A 15512-nucleotide genomic window follows, 5' to 3' on the forward strand; every position below is an offset into this window, starting at 1 on the left:
ACGTACGTGTTCTCAAAATGGGCCTGCCCTAGGAGGAATACCTAGCGCAAGGTGGCGCCTATTTGACGCGGCCGCCCATGTGGGGCCGAGGTCCCCAGTTTTTATTCTTTTTTCCTTTTATGTTTCTTTTCTGTTTGTTTTTGTTTTTTATTTTTTAATTTATTTTTAATATCCTTTTTTATTCTTTTTGGTATATCTTAGGTATTTTTTCTAAAATCTTGAACATTTGTTTTGCTCAATGAATTCAAAAAATGTTCATCTAATTCAAAAAATATTTATCGTATTCAAAATTTGTTTCATCATTTTCAAAATTTCTTTACCATAATTCAAAAAAATGTTCATCCAGGTTTCAGAAAGTTCATCCAATTTTCTAAAAAGTATTCTTGAATTGAGAATTTGTTCATTAAGTTCAAAAAATGAATAATATTAATCTAATTCGAAAAAGGTTCATCTTCTTTAAAAAAAATTATCGTATTCAAAATTTCTTTATCATAATTTTTAAAAATATTCATCGAGTTCAGTAAAGGTTCATACATTTTTGAAAATTTTAATCTGATTTTTTTCAGAAATTGTTCTTCAATTATGAATTTGCTCATAAAATTCAAATTTTGTTCATCTAATAAGAATGTTCATGAATATGCAGATTCACGAACAATTTTTCAAATTCTTGAACATTATTCCAGTTCAGGGATATTTTTGGGCTCCACAAACTTTTTTGAAATTGGCGGTTTTTTAATTCCAGAAAGTTTACGAAATACCGAATTATTTATAAAAGAAAAAAGAAAAAGAAAAAAAGAAATAAGAGGTTATAGGGCTCCCAACTGCCGCTCATGGGCTTGCCCAAGATGGGCGCGTGGGTGCAGCGGGGTGTGCGCGCGCGTCCACTCCCTGCTGCGTGCTGCGCCATATAGGAGCTCCCCATCCATTTGACCACAAGGGCGAACTGTTGTGTGGTAAATGGGTTGGCCAACACGGGAGGAATGCTGGGGAGCAACTAGTTGACAAGCGCTTTTTCGGAAGCTTCACAACGATCAGTGCCACTTGACGCATTCTCAGCCATTCGCCACGTGTCGTGCTCCGGACGCTCTCTCCGGATTTTGTTTTTTTATTTTTCCGCATGCGTTTTCGGCTTTTTAAATGATTTTTTTGGATTTTTTTGACGTTTTGGTTTTTCACCGGTCTTCCTTAGCTTTTGGACAAAAAATTGGGAACAATATTTTTCGCGAAAAAACGCATTTTTTTCGTGGGAGTCCCGGTTTTGCTTCCGCTAGAGGCACGTTTTTGCTTTCGCGAGAGTCACGGCCGTGCCTCTCGGAAACGGGAAAAGACGCGTTTTTTTTACGAGAGGCACGGTTTTGCTTCCGCGAGAAGCATGGTTGTGTGCTTTCGCGAGAAGCATGGTCGCGCCTCCTCGAAAATGAAAAAACGCGTTTTCTCTTCGTTTTTTCCTTCCGCAACAGACACGGTTGTGATTTTGTGAGAGGCACGGACGTGCCTCTTTCGAAAAGGGAAAAAACATGTGCTCCAGATTTGGTTTTTTCGTCTGATTTTTTGTCCGGTTTTTTCATGAAAAAAAGTTCTTCAAAACCTATCAACATGAGATCCAATTTGAAGATTTCAATGCGATGAATCTAACGGTGAAAGCGGTTCGAAATTTGGACACACGGTTTAAGAGATAAAATATTTTAAATAAATTGATTTATAAAAAAGGGAAAACTTTCAGGTTGCGACAAATGAGTACTCCTTAATTAGTGATTTCAGGAATGCTGGACATTGGGCACTTGATAAATGGGCGGGCCAACTGGGAGGAAGGCAGGCTCGCTATCGCACGTTCTATTTTTTTGTCTAATTACTATACTTTTACTTATATTCTGTCCCCTAAAAAACTTATATTTATGAAACTATTCTAAAAAAAAACTTACATTTTTTAAACAGCAAAAAATATTATATTTATATTTTCATGCCTCCATTAAATAATGTTGGTAGCGTTGGAAAAAATGTGCGTGGCATTCAAAAATTGTTCATGCATTTTAAAAATATGTTTGTGACATTTTTGGTGTAAAATGATAACACAATGTAAAGAAAACGTTTGCATGATTTTAAAAAATATGTTGTACCGTTAAAATAGCGTTCTTGGTATTTAAAAATTTATTCACATGATTCGAAGATATGTTTCTCATATTTTTTAAAACATTTATTACAACCAAATGTTCGAGTGATTTACAAAACAATTGTACAATTAAATGTTTTTTGATGATATTTATAAATATGTTCACATGTTTCAAAAAAATCATCATATTGTTGGGAATTTTTGTAATACAAAAAAATTGTCAAGTAATTTAGAAAAAAAGTCATACTGTTGTAAAAATATTAATGAAGTTCAAAAGATATTAATGCATAACAAAAAATGTTCAAGAATTTGTTTTTTAATTTTTAATACAATACAAAAATTGTTCTCTTATTTTGTTTGAACGTAATTACCATTAAAAAACGTTTAATGCATGTTTGGAAAATCTTTAACATTTATTCAAAAACATGTTTATCTTTTGTTTTCAAAATATTTAACATGCATTCAAAAATAATGCTGAAACATGTATTTGAAAAGATATTAATCGTGTATTTGAGAAATGTTCAACGTGTATAAAAAAAAGTTCCATGTCTATACGGAACATTTATGACTTGTATTAAAAAACAATACCTATATTTGAAACCCTGTTCAAGAATTCATCCGATTAACCAGTTAACTTGCCGATTAATCCCTACTCATAGGGTCACCGAGTAGCCGATAAACCGAAAAATCATCCGATTAATTGATTAAATGTCCGATTAACTTGCCGATTAGCTAATTAATTCCCTACTCGCTAATCAATCGAGCAGCTACCAATTAACGATTTTCTCAACAATGATTTGAAAAGACAAAATTGAAAAGAGAGTAAAACAAATGTAAAGTTGTAAACCAATAAAAGAAACATAGAAAACAGAAGAAAATAAAATGTATAGAAGTTTCTAAAACCGGTCCAAATCAGTCTATAAAACCTTCTCAAACCCGCTTTAATGGGCAATCCCACTAAAGCGAGCATGCCTCCAGCGCCACCAGAGGAGAGGTATCTCTCAGTAAAAAAACAGAGGAGAGGTGGAGCTATGTCTCGCTTCGCGAAAGGCCTAGCCTAGTGTATACCAAAACCCCTATTTCTAATGAAGATTACATTCTCATGTTTCACCACTTGTTTCCACAGCTTCAGCTATTCAATCGGTGACCGCCACGCGAATTAATTTGGGACATAAGCAGGTACGATCTTGTGTGGACGTAGCAGCTGTCGCGCAAATTTCATTAATGTGCGGGGCATGCTTGTGTGCGTACTCAGGTGCCCGTAGCGATCTGTTCCGATCCTATCTTCATCCCCTGTGTGTTGAGTTCTCTCTGGTCTGGAAGGCTCTGTATCCATCCCGAACCACGCAGCCCACCGCCCCGCCGCCCACCACGCAACTGCCTGCCACTACTCCACTGCTATGTACGGGTATAAAAATCCTCCCCACCTCTCCTTTCGAGCTCACCACTACGCGTGAGCGCGTCAACTATGCCTAAACCTGTTCTCCCCAACCTGGTTGCCGGCCAATGCCTCGCCGAAGCCGCCATCACCCATCTTCTCTGGTTGTCGGTCGAGTCAGAGGGGCTGCTTAAGCGGGAGCTATCCCGACTCAAGCGCCGATGACACGTCACCGGGTTCTCGCCTTCTCTCCCCCCTCACTCCCCTTCTCTCTCCCCCCTCACTCCCCTTCTCTCTTCCCCCCCCCCGCGCTCGATTTCGCTCTATCATTGATGGTCCTTCTGCCGCTGCGGAGATCAGTAGCACTTTCATCACTAGCGGCGGTCAGGCTAGCAGCGTAGTTACAGGCCATCTGCTGTCGTGATCCGGTGTGGGAGGAATCGCTGCGGAGGCTTCTCCCCCGTTCCCTACCACCGCTATATGGGCAGCGCTTGAAAGCAGATCGATCTGGGTGAGGCGGAGAAAAAAATCAGTCCTACAACGTTCCTAGCCTCTTCTTCAACAATCGATTGCTCTTCCGCTGGAGACGACTATTAATTCCACTTCTCTCTTTTCTTTACATTCCATAAATAATGTTATTGTCTATTATTTCTTATTACACTATTTTTTCTGTTTCAGTGAGGAGCTTGAAAGAATGGATCTCAAGCGCACTATATGAAGCTTCAGGAGGGAAGGAAAGACTAAGAGTGCTCAGCGGAATCATAGGAGCTCTTGGAGCATGCACATGCGACTGGATGCAACAGGGGAGCTCAAACTGCTTGAGTTCGTCGGCCATGGCGGCGGCCGTTCTCGGAGCTCGCGGGGATGACGCTATAGTGCAAATTAAAGCAGAGGAGATGGGGGAAATCAAAGAGGGAGAAAACGACCCGAGAAAGATTGCAACAAGACCATTGTTGTAGATAAATGAGCGCAATATTGAGTTTGTTGCAGAGATCAACGACTACTTGACACTCCATCCAACGGCTACTGAGACGGCCGATCTTTTCAGATTATCTGTCGGCCGACGCGTAGCGCTGCCCTTATTGCATCGGAATGGTGATTTTCTTGATAAAACAACAATGTGACATAAAACTCCAACCAAAATGGTGCTTCAGTCCGATGGCTTCTACATTTCCATATCCTAGAAGGTCACACAAGAATTATATAGTGAAGTCATGACCAGGGTCTTTTACAGGAGTTCTTGTACATCACTCTCCATATCGGCACCTTTAACCCCTATGTGAACAAATGAAAAGTTGCCATGTTAAAAATTCTATCTATATAATTCATATATCCACATATCCATTGCTCGACTCATAGTTTCTAGCATATTCAAGTACTCTCTCTGTTCCAAAAAGTGTTTCAATTTTGTACTAACTTTAGTACAAAGTTATACTAAACTTGAGACACTTGTTTTGATACGGAGAAAATGTTGGAAATATGCCCTAGAGGCAATAATAAATTAGTTATTATTATATTTCCTTGTTCATGATAATCGTTTATTATCCATGCTAGAATTGTATTGATAGGAAACTCAGATACATGTGTGGATACATAGACAACACCATGTCCCTAGTAACCCTCTAGTTGACTAGCTCGTTGATTAATAGATGGTTACGGTTTCCTGACCATGGACATTGGATGTCGTTGATGACGGGATCACATCATTAGGAGAATGATGTGATGGACAAGACCCAATCCTAAGCCTAGCACAAGATCGTGTAGTTCGTATGCTAAAGCTTTTCTAATGTCAAGTATCATTTCCTTAGACCATGAGATTGTGCAGCTCCCGGATACCGTAGGAACGCTTTGGGTGTACCAAACGTCACAACGTAACTGGGTGGCTATAAAGGTGCACTGCGGGTATCTCCGAAAGTGTCTGTTGGGTTGGCACGAATCAAGACTAGGATTTGTCACTCCGTGTAACGGAGAGGTATCTCTGGGCCCACTCGGTAGGACATCATCATAATGTGCACAATGTGACCAAGGAGTTGATCATGAGATGATGTATTACGGAACGAGTAAAGAGACTTGCCGGTAACGAGATTGAACGAGGTATCGGGATATCGACGATCGAATCTCGGGCAAGTATTGTACCGATAGACAAAGGGAATTGTATACGGGATTGATTGAATCCTTGACATCGTGGTTCATCCGATGAGATCATCGTGGAGCATGTGGGAGCCAACATGGGTATCCAGATCCCGTTGTTGGTTATTGACCGGAGAGTTGTCTCGGCCATGTCTGCATGACTCCCGAGCCCGTAAGGTCTACACACTTAAGGTTCGATGACACTAGGGTTATAGGGAAACTATGTATGCGATTACCGAATGTTGTTCGGAGTCTCGGATGAGATCCTGGACGTCACGAGGAGTTCCGAAATGGTCCGAAGGTAAAGATTTATATATGGGAAGTCCCGTTTTGCTCACCGGAAAAGTTTTGGGTGCTATCAGTAACGTACCGGGACCACCGGGAGGGTCCCGGGGGTCCACCAGGTGGGGCCACCAGCCCCAGAAGGCTACGTGGGCCAAGTGTGGGAGGGGACCAGCCCCAGGTGGGCTGGTGCGCCCCCCACCAAGGCCCAAGGCGCGTGGAAAGTGGGAAGGGGGCAAACCCTAGGTCAAGATAGGCCTTAAGGCCCACCCTAGGGTGCCCCCCTCCTCTCCCCTTTGGCCGCCACCCTAGATGGCATCTAGGGCTGCCGCCACCCCTAGGGATGGAACCCTAGATGGGGGCGCAGCCCCTCCCTTCCTCCTATATATACTTGAGGTATTGGGGGCTGCCCAACACATGATTTGGTCTCCCTCTTGGCGCAGCCCTACTTCTCTCCCTCATCGTCTCTCGTAGTGCTTGGCGAAGCCCTGCTGGAGTCCCCGCTCCTCCATCATCACCACGCCGTCGTGCTGCTGTTGGACGGAGTCTTCCCCAACCTCTCCCTCTCTCCTTGCTGGATCAAGGCGCGGGAGACGTCACCGAGTTGTACGTGTGTTGAACGCGGAGGCGCTGTTGTTTGGCGCTTAGATCGGAATCGACCGCGATCTGAATCGCTGCATGTACGACTCCACCAACCGCGTTCTTGTAACGCTTCCGCTTAGCGATCTACAAAGGTATGTAGATGCACTCCCCTTACCCTCGTTGCTAGATTACTCCATAGATTGATCTTGGTGATGCGTAGAAAATTTTAAATTTCTGCTACGATCCCCAATAGTGGCATCATGAGCTACTTCTATGCATAGTTTCTATGCACGAGTAGAACACAAATTGTTGTGGGCGTCGATTTTGTCAATTTACTTGCCGTTACCAGTCTTATCTTGATTCGGCGGCATCGTGGGATGAAGCGGCCCGGACCGACCTTACACGTACTCTTACGTGAGACAGGTTCCACCGACAGACATGCACTAGTTGCATAAGGTGGCTAGCGGGTGTCTGTCTCTCCCACTTTAGTCGGATCAGATTCGATGAAAAGGGTCCTTATGAAGGGTAAATAGAAATTGGCATATCACGTTGTGGTTTTGGCGTAGGTAAGAAACGTTCTTGCTAAGAAACCTATAGCAGCCACGTAAAAATTTGCAACAACAATTAAAGGACGTCTAACTTGTTTTTGCAGCATATGCCGTGTGATGTGATATGGCCAAAAGGATGTGATAAATGATATATGTGATGTATGAGATTGATCATCTTCTTGTAATAGGAATCATGACTTGCATGTCGATGAGTATGACAACCGGCAGGAGCCATAGGAGTTGTCTTAATTTATTTATGACCTGCGTGTCAACATAAACGTCATGTAATTACTTTACTTTATTGCTAAACCGTTAGCCATAGTAGTAGAAGTAATAGTTGGTGAGGCAACTTCATGAAGACACGATGATGGAGATCATGATGATGGAGATCATGGTGTCATGCCGGTGACGATGATGATCATGGCGCCCCGAAGATGGAGATCAAAAGGAGCAAAATAATATTGGCCATATCATGTCACTATTTGATTACATGTGATGTTTATCATGTTTTACATCTTATTTTCTTAGAACGACGGTAGCTTAAATAAGATGATCCCTCGCAATAATTTCAAGAAAGTGTCCCCCCTAACTGTGCACCGCTGCGAAGGTTCGTTGTTTCGAAGCACCACGTGATGATCGGGTGTGATAGATTCTAATGTTCGCATACAATGAGTGTAAGCCAGATTTACACACGCAATACACTTAGGTTAACTTGACGAGCCTAGCATGTACAGACATGGCCTCGGAACACAGAAGACCGAAAGGTCGAACATGAGTCGTATAGAAGATACGATCAACATGAAGATGTTCACCGATGATGACTAGTCCGTCTCACGTGATGATCGGACTATTGGAAATATGCCCTAGAGGCAATAATAAATTAGTTATTATTATATCATATTTCATTTTTCATGATAATCGTTTATTATCCATGCTAGAATTGTATTGATAGGAAACTCAGATACATGTGTGGATAAATAGACAACACCATGTCCCTAGCAAGCCTCTAGTTGACTAGCTCGTTGATCAATAGATGGTTACGGTTTCCTGACCATGGACATTGGATGTCGTTGATAATGGGATCACATCATTAGGAGAATGATGTGATGGACAAGACCCAATCCTAAGCCTAGCACAAGATCATGTAGTTCGTTTGCTAAAGCTTTTCTAATGTCAAGTATCATTTCCTTAGACCATGAGATTGAGCAACTCCCGGATACCGTAGGAGTGCTTTGGGTGTGCCAAATGTCACAACATAACTGGGTGGCTATAAAGGTACACTACAGGTATCTCCGAAAGTGTCTGTTGGGTTGGCACGAATCGAGACTGGGATTTGTCACTCCGTGTAAACGGAGAGGTATCTCTGGGCCCACTCGGTAGGACATCATCATAATGTGCACAATGTGATCAAGGAGTTGATCACGGGATGATGTGTTACGGAACGAGTAAAGAGACTTGCCGATAACGAGATTAAACAAGGTATCGGGATACCGACGATCGAATCTCGGGCAAGTACAATACCTCTGGACAAAGGGAATTGAATACGGGATTGATTGAATCCTCGACATCGTGGTTCATCCGATGATATCATCGTGGAACATGTGGGAGCCAACATGGGTATCCATATCCCGCTATTGGTTATTGGCCGGAGAGTTGTCTCGGTCATGTCTGCATGGTTCCCGAACCCGTAGGGTCTACACACTTAAGGTTCGGTGACGCTAGGGTTATTAGGAAGACTTGTATGTGATTACCGAATGTTGTTTGGAGTCCCGGATGAGATCCAAGACGTCACTAGGAGTTCCGGAATGGTCCGGAGGTAAAGATTTATATATGGAAAGTTGTTGTTCGGGTTCCGAAAAAAGTTTGGTTTTTTTCCGGTATTGTACCGGGAAGCTTCCGGAAGGTTCCGGAGGATTCCGGAGGGGTCCGGAAAATGTTCCACCACGTCCAATACAGCAGCATGGGCTGTAGGGGGGCGCCCTAACCTTAATGGGCCAAGGGCACCAGCCCCCACAAGGCCCATGCGCATGGAAGAGGGGAAACCCTAAGGGGGAGGGCCTCCACTTGACTTGGGAGGCACTCCTCCCCCCTTGGCCACCGCCCCCAACCCTAGATGAGATCTAGGGGGGCCGGCCCCCCTCTCTCCCCACCTATAAATAGTGGAGGGGTGGGAGGGCGGCCACACCCTTGAACCTGGCGCAGCCCCTCCCCTCCAATACCTCTCCTCCTCCGCGTGAGCTTGGCGAAGCCCTGCCGGAGAACTGCCACTCCATCACCACCACGCCGTCGTGCTGCTGTTGGACTCTCTTCCTCAATCTTTCCCTCATCCTTACTGGATCAAGGCGTGGGAGCCGTCTCCGTTCCGTACGTGTGTTGAACGCGGAGGTGCCGTCCGTTCGGCGCTAGGATCATCGGTGATTTGGATCACGACGAGTACGACTCCATCAACCCCGTTCACTTGAACGCTTCCGCTTAGCGATCTACAAGGGTGTGTAGATGCACTCTCCTTCCCCTTGTTGCTAGATTACTTCATAGATTGATCTTGGTGATGCGTAGAAAATTTTAAAATTCTGCTACGATCCCCAACAGTGGCATCATGAGCTAGGTCTATGCGTAGTTTCTATGCACGAGTAGAACACAAAGAAGTTGTGGGCGTCGATTTTGTCAATTTACTTGCTATTACTAGTATTATCTTGATTCGGCAGCATTGTGGGATGAAGCGGCCCAGACCGACCTTACACGTACTCTTACGTGAGACTGGTTCCACCGACTGACATGCACTAGTTGCATAAGGTGGCTAGCGGGTGTCTGTCTCTCCCACTTTAGTCGAATCGGATTCGATGAAAAGGGTCCTTATGAAGGGTAAATAGAAATTGGCATATCACGTTGTGGTTTTGGCGTAGGTAAGAAACGTTCTTGCTAGAAACCTATAGCAGCCACGTAAAAACTTGCAACAACAGTTAGAGGACGTCTAACTTGTTTTTGCAGCATATGCCTTGTGATGTGATATGGCCAAAAGGATGTGATGAATGATATATGTGATGTATGAGATTGATCATGTTCTTGTAATAGGAATCATGACTTGCATGTCGATGAGTATGACAACCGGCAGGAGCCATAGGAGTTGTCTTAATTTATTTATGACCTGCGTGTCAACATAAACGTCATGTAATTACTTTACTTTATTGCTAAAGCGTTAGCCATAGTAGTAGAAGTAATAGATGACGAGACAACTTCAAGAAGACACGATGATGGAGATCATGATGATGGAGATCATGGTGTCATGCCGGTGACAACGATGATCATGGAGCCCCGAAGATGGAGATCAAAAGGAGCAAAATGATATTGGCCATATCATGTCACTATTTGATTGCATGTGATGTTTATCATGTTTTACATCTTATTTGCTTAGAACGACGGTAGATTAAATAAGATGATCCCTCACTAAAATTTCAAGAAAAGTGTTCCCCCTAACCGTGCACCGTTGCGAAGGTTCGTTGCTTCGACGCACCATGTGATGATTGGGTGTGATAGATTCTAACGTTCGAATACAATGGGTGTTGACGAGCCTAGCATGTACAGACATGGCCTCGGGACACATGCGAAACACTTAGGTTGACTTGACGAGCCTAGCCTGTACAGACATGGCCTCGGAACATGGAAGACCGAAAGGTCGAACATGAGTCGTATAGAAGATACGATCAACATGAGATGTTCACCGTTGATGACTAGTCCGTCTCACGTGATGATCGGACACGGCCTAGTCGATTCGGATCATGTTTCACTTAGATGACTAGAGGGATGTCTATCTGAGTGGGAGTTCATTAAATAATTTGATTAGATGAACTCAATTATCATGAACATAGTCTAAATTGTCTTCGCAAATATGTTGCAGATAAATAAGCTCACGTTGTAGCTCCCTGTTTCAATACGTTCCTAGAGAAAGATTAAGTTGAAAGATATTGTAAGCAATGATGCGGACTAGGTCCGTAGTCCGAGGAGTGTCCTCACTGCTACACAGAAGGCTTACGTCTTTGATGCACCACTCGATGTGCAAACCCCTACAAAGTCGTCTGTGGATGTTGTGAACACCTGACAGACACATTCTGATGACTACCTGATAGTTTAGTGCACCATACTTTACAGCTTAGAATCGGGATTCCAATGACGTTTTGAACGCCATAGAACATATGAGATGTTCCAAGAGCTGAAATTGGGATTTCAGGCTCATGCCTGTGTTGAGAGGTGTGAGACCTCTGACAAGTTCTTTTGCCAACAAGATGGAGGAGAATAGCTCAGCTAGTGAGCATGTGCTCAAAATGTCTGGGTGCTACAATCACTTAAATCAAGTGGGAGTTAAACTTCCAGATAAGATAGTGATTGATAGAGTTCTCTAGCCACTATCACTAAGCTACTAGATATTCGTGATGAACTATGACATGCAGGGGATGGAGATGATCCCGGAGCTGTTCGCGGTGCTGAAGACCGCAAAAGGTAGAAATCAAAAAGGAGCATCAAGTGTTGATGGTTTAACAAGACCACTGGTTTCAAGAAGGGCAAGGGGTAGAAGGGAAACTTCATGGATGGCAAACCAGTTTCCGCTCCAGTGAAGGAACCCAAGGTTGAACCCAAACCCGAGATTGAGTGCTTCTATTGTAAGGGGAACGGTCACTGGTAGCGGAATTACCCCAAATGCATGGTAGATAAGAAGGCTGGCAACTTCAACAAAGTATATACGTGTTATTAATGTGTACCTCACTAGTACTCCTGGTAGCACCTGGGTATTGGATACCGGTTCAGTTGCTATTATTGGTGACTTGAAGCAAAAGCTACGGACTAAACGGAGACTGGCTAAGGGCGAGGTGACAATGTGTGTTGGAAGTGTTTCCAAAGTTGATGAGATCACTATCGCACGCTCCATCTGCCTTCGGGATTAGTATTGAACCTAGATAAATGTTATCAGGTGTCTACGTTGAGCATAAATATGATTAGATCATGTTCATTGCAATACGGTTATTCATTTAAGTTAGAGAATAATGGTTATTCTGTTTACATGAATAATACCTTTCATGGTTATGCACCCTATGTGAATGGTTCATTGAATCTCGGTCGTGGTAATACACATGTTCACGCCAAAAGATGTAGAGTTAATAATGATAGTACCACTTTCTTGTGGCACTGCCGCTTAGGTCATATTGGCGTAAGATGCATGAAGAAACTCCATGTCGATGGATGTTTGGAGTCACTTGATTTTGAATCGCTTGACACATGCGAGCCATGCCTCATGGGCAGGATGACTAAGACCCCGTTTTCAGGTACAATGAAACGGGCAAGTGACTTGTTGGAAATCATGCATGCTGATGCGTGTGATCCAATGAGAATTGAAGAGTGCGGTGGATATCGCTATTTTCTCATCTTCACTGACGATTTGGGTAGATATAGGTATATCTACTTAATGAAGCACAAGTCTGAAACGTTTGAAAAGTTCAAGCGATTTCAGAGTGAAGTTAAGAATCATCATAACAATAAGATCATGTTCCTACGATCTAATCAAAAGGGGATTTTCTGAGTTATGAGTTTGGCAATCACTTAAGACAGTGTGGAATTGTTTCACAGTTGAAGCCACCTGGAACACCACAAGGTAATGGTGTGTCCGGACGTCGTAATCGAACCCTATGAGATATGGTGCGATCTATGATGTCTCTTACCAATCTACCGTTTCCATTTTGAGGTTATGCGTTAGAGACAGCTGCATTCACTTTAGATAGGACACCATTTAAGTCCGTTGAAACGACGTCGTGTGAACATTGGTTTGGCAAGAAACCAAAGTTGTCACTTCTTAATGTTTGGGGCTGCGATGCTTAAGGCTTCAGTCGAAGAAGCTCAAACCCAAAGCGGACAAACACATCTTCATAGGATACCCAAAGGTGACAGTTGGGTACACCTTCTATCTTAGATCCGAGGGCAAATTGTTTGTCGCTAAGAACGGGTCCTTTCTCGAGAAGGAGTTTCTCTCGAAAGAATTGAGTGGGAGGAAGATAGAACTTGATGAGGTTGTCGAACCTTTACTTCAACCAGAGAGTGATGCAACACAGAAAGATGTTTTCTGTGGAGCCTACATCTGTTGAATAGGAAGTTAATGATAGTGATCATAAAGCTTCAAATCAAGTTGCTATCGAACCTCGAAGGTCGACAAGGATATGTACTACTCCTGAGTGGTACGGTAATCCTGTCTCAGATATCATGTTGTTGGACAACAATGAACCTACGAGCTATGGAGAAGCAATGGTGGGCCCGTATTCCGACAAATGGTTAGAAGCCATGAAATCCGAGATAGGATCCATGTATCAGAATAGAGTATGGACTTTGGTGGACTTGCCCGATGATCAGCGAGCCATTGAGATAAATGGATCTTTGAGAAGAAGACGGACGTGGGCGGTAATGTTACCATCTATGAAGCTCGACTTGTGGGAAAGAGTCTTTTCACAAGTTCAAGGATTTGACTATGATGAGAATTTCTCACCCGTAGCGATGCTTAAGTCCGTCGGAATCATGTTAGCATTAGTTGTATTTTTCGTTTATGAAATCTGACAGATGGATGTCAAAACAAGTTTTCTTACCAGTTTCCGTAAGAAAAGGTTGTATGTGATACAATAAAAGGTTTTGTCGATCCTAAGGATGCTAAAAGGTATGCTAGCTCCAGCAATCCTTCTATGGACTAGAGCAAGCATCTCGGAGTCGGAATACATGCTTTGATAGAGTGATCAAAGATTTTAGGTTTATACAATGTTTGCTAGAAACTTTTATTTACAAGAAAGTGAGTGGGAGCACTACAACATTTCTGATAAGTATATGTGGATGACATATTGTAGATCCAAAATAATGTAGAATTTCTGGAAAGCATAAACGGTTGTTTGAAGAGTGTTTTTCAAAGGAAGACCTGGATAAAGCTGCTTACATATTGAGCATCAAGATCTATAGAAATAGATTAAGACGCCTGATGATACTTTCAAAGAACGCACACCTTGACATGTTTTTGAAGGAGTTCAAAATAGATCAGTCAAAGAAGGGGTTCTTACCTGAGTTGTAAGGTGTGAAGTTGAGTAAGACTCAAAGCTTGACCACGACAGAAGAAAGAGGAAGGACGAAGGTCGTCCCCTATGCTTTTGTCATAGGCTCTATACGGTATGCCATGCTGAGTACCGCACCTGATGTGTGCCTTGCCACATGTTTGGCAAGAGGGTACAAACGTGATCTAGGACTGGATCACCAGATAGCGGTCAAAATTGTCCTTAGAGGAATAAGGAAATGTTTCTCGGTTATGGAGGTGATAAAGAGTTCGACGTAAAGAGTTACGTCGATGCAAGCTTAACACCTATCTGGATAGCTCTGAGTAGAGATACCGGATAAGTATAATGGAGCAACAATTTGGAATAGCTCCAAGTGGAATGTGGTAGCAGCCTATGGTATGACATAAAGTTTTGCAAAATACATAGGGATCTGAATATGGCAAGACCCGTTGACTACAACCTCTCTCACAAGCATAACACGATCAAACCCAGAACTCTTTGAGTGTTTATCACATAGTGATGTGAACTAGATCATTGAGTCTAGTAGACTCTTGGATGTTGGTCACATGGCGATGTGACCTGTGGGTGTTAATCACATGGCGATGTGAACTAGATTATTGACTCTAGTGCAAGTGGGAGACTGTTGGAAATATGCCCTAGAGGCAATGATAAATTAGTTATTATTATATCATATTTCATTTTTCATGATAATCATTTATTATCCATGCTAGAATTGTATTGATAGGAAACTTAGATACATGTGTGGATAAACAGACAACACCATGTCCCTAGTAAGCCTCTAGTTGACTAGCTCGTTGATCAATAGATGGTTACGGTTTCCTGACCATGGACATTGGATGTCGTTGATAACGGGATCACATCATTAGGAGAATGATGTGATGGACAAGACCCAATCCTAAGCCTAGCACAAGATCGTGTAGTTCGTTTGCTAAAGCTTTTCTAATGTCAAGTATCATTTCCTTAGACCATGAGATTGTGCAACTCCCGGATACCGTAGGAGTGCTTTGGGTGTGCCAAACATCACAACGTAACTGGGTGGCTATAAAGGTACACTACAGGTATCTCCGAAAGTGTCTGTTGGGTTGGCACGAATCGAGACTGGGATTTGTCACTCCGTGTAAACGGAGAGGTATCTCTGGGCCCACTCGGTAGGACATCATCATAATGTGCACAATGTGATCAAGGAGTTGATCACGGGATGATGTGTTACGGAACGAGTAAAGAGACTTGCCAGTAACGAGATTGAACAAGGTATCGGGATACCGACGATCGAATCTCGGGCAAGTACAATACCGCTGGACAAAGGGAATTGAATACGGGATTGATTGAATCCTCGACATCGTGGTTCATCCGATGAGATCATCGTGGAACATGTGGGAGCCAACATGGGT

The 15512-nt window shown here is 43.0% G+C and overlaps 1 long non-coding RNA gene across 1 annotated transcript; it reads left to right on the forward strand.

Annotated features, from left to right (window-relative positions):
- The first annotated feature begins 3521 nt into the window (after positions 1-3521).
- Positions 3522-4830, forward strand: LOC147992033 (uncharacterized). Its single transcript, XR_015614975.1, has 2 exons — positions 3522-3999; positions 4167-4830. It is a non-coding gene; the product is annotated as an uncharacterized LOC147992033 (long non-coding RNA).
- Positions 4831-15512: the final 10682 nt, after the last annotated feature.

The sequence above is a fragment of the Triticum urartu genome, chromosome 1A (genome assembly GCF_056163025.1).
Source record: "Triticum urartu cultivar PI428250 chromosome 1A, HENAU_Tu73, whole genome shotgun sequence".
NCBI classification, from domain to species: domain Eukaryota; kingdom Viridiplantae; phylum Streptophyta; class Magnoliopsida; order Poales; family Poaceae; genus Triticum; species Triticum urartu.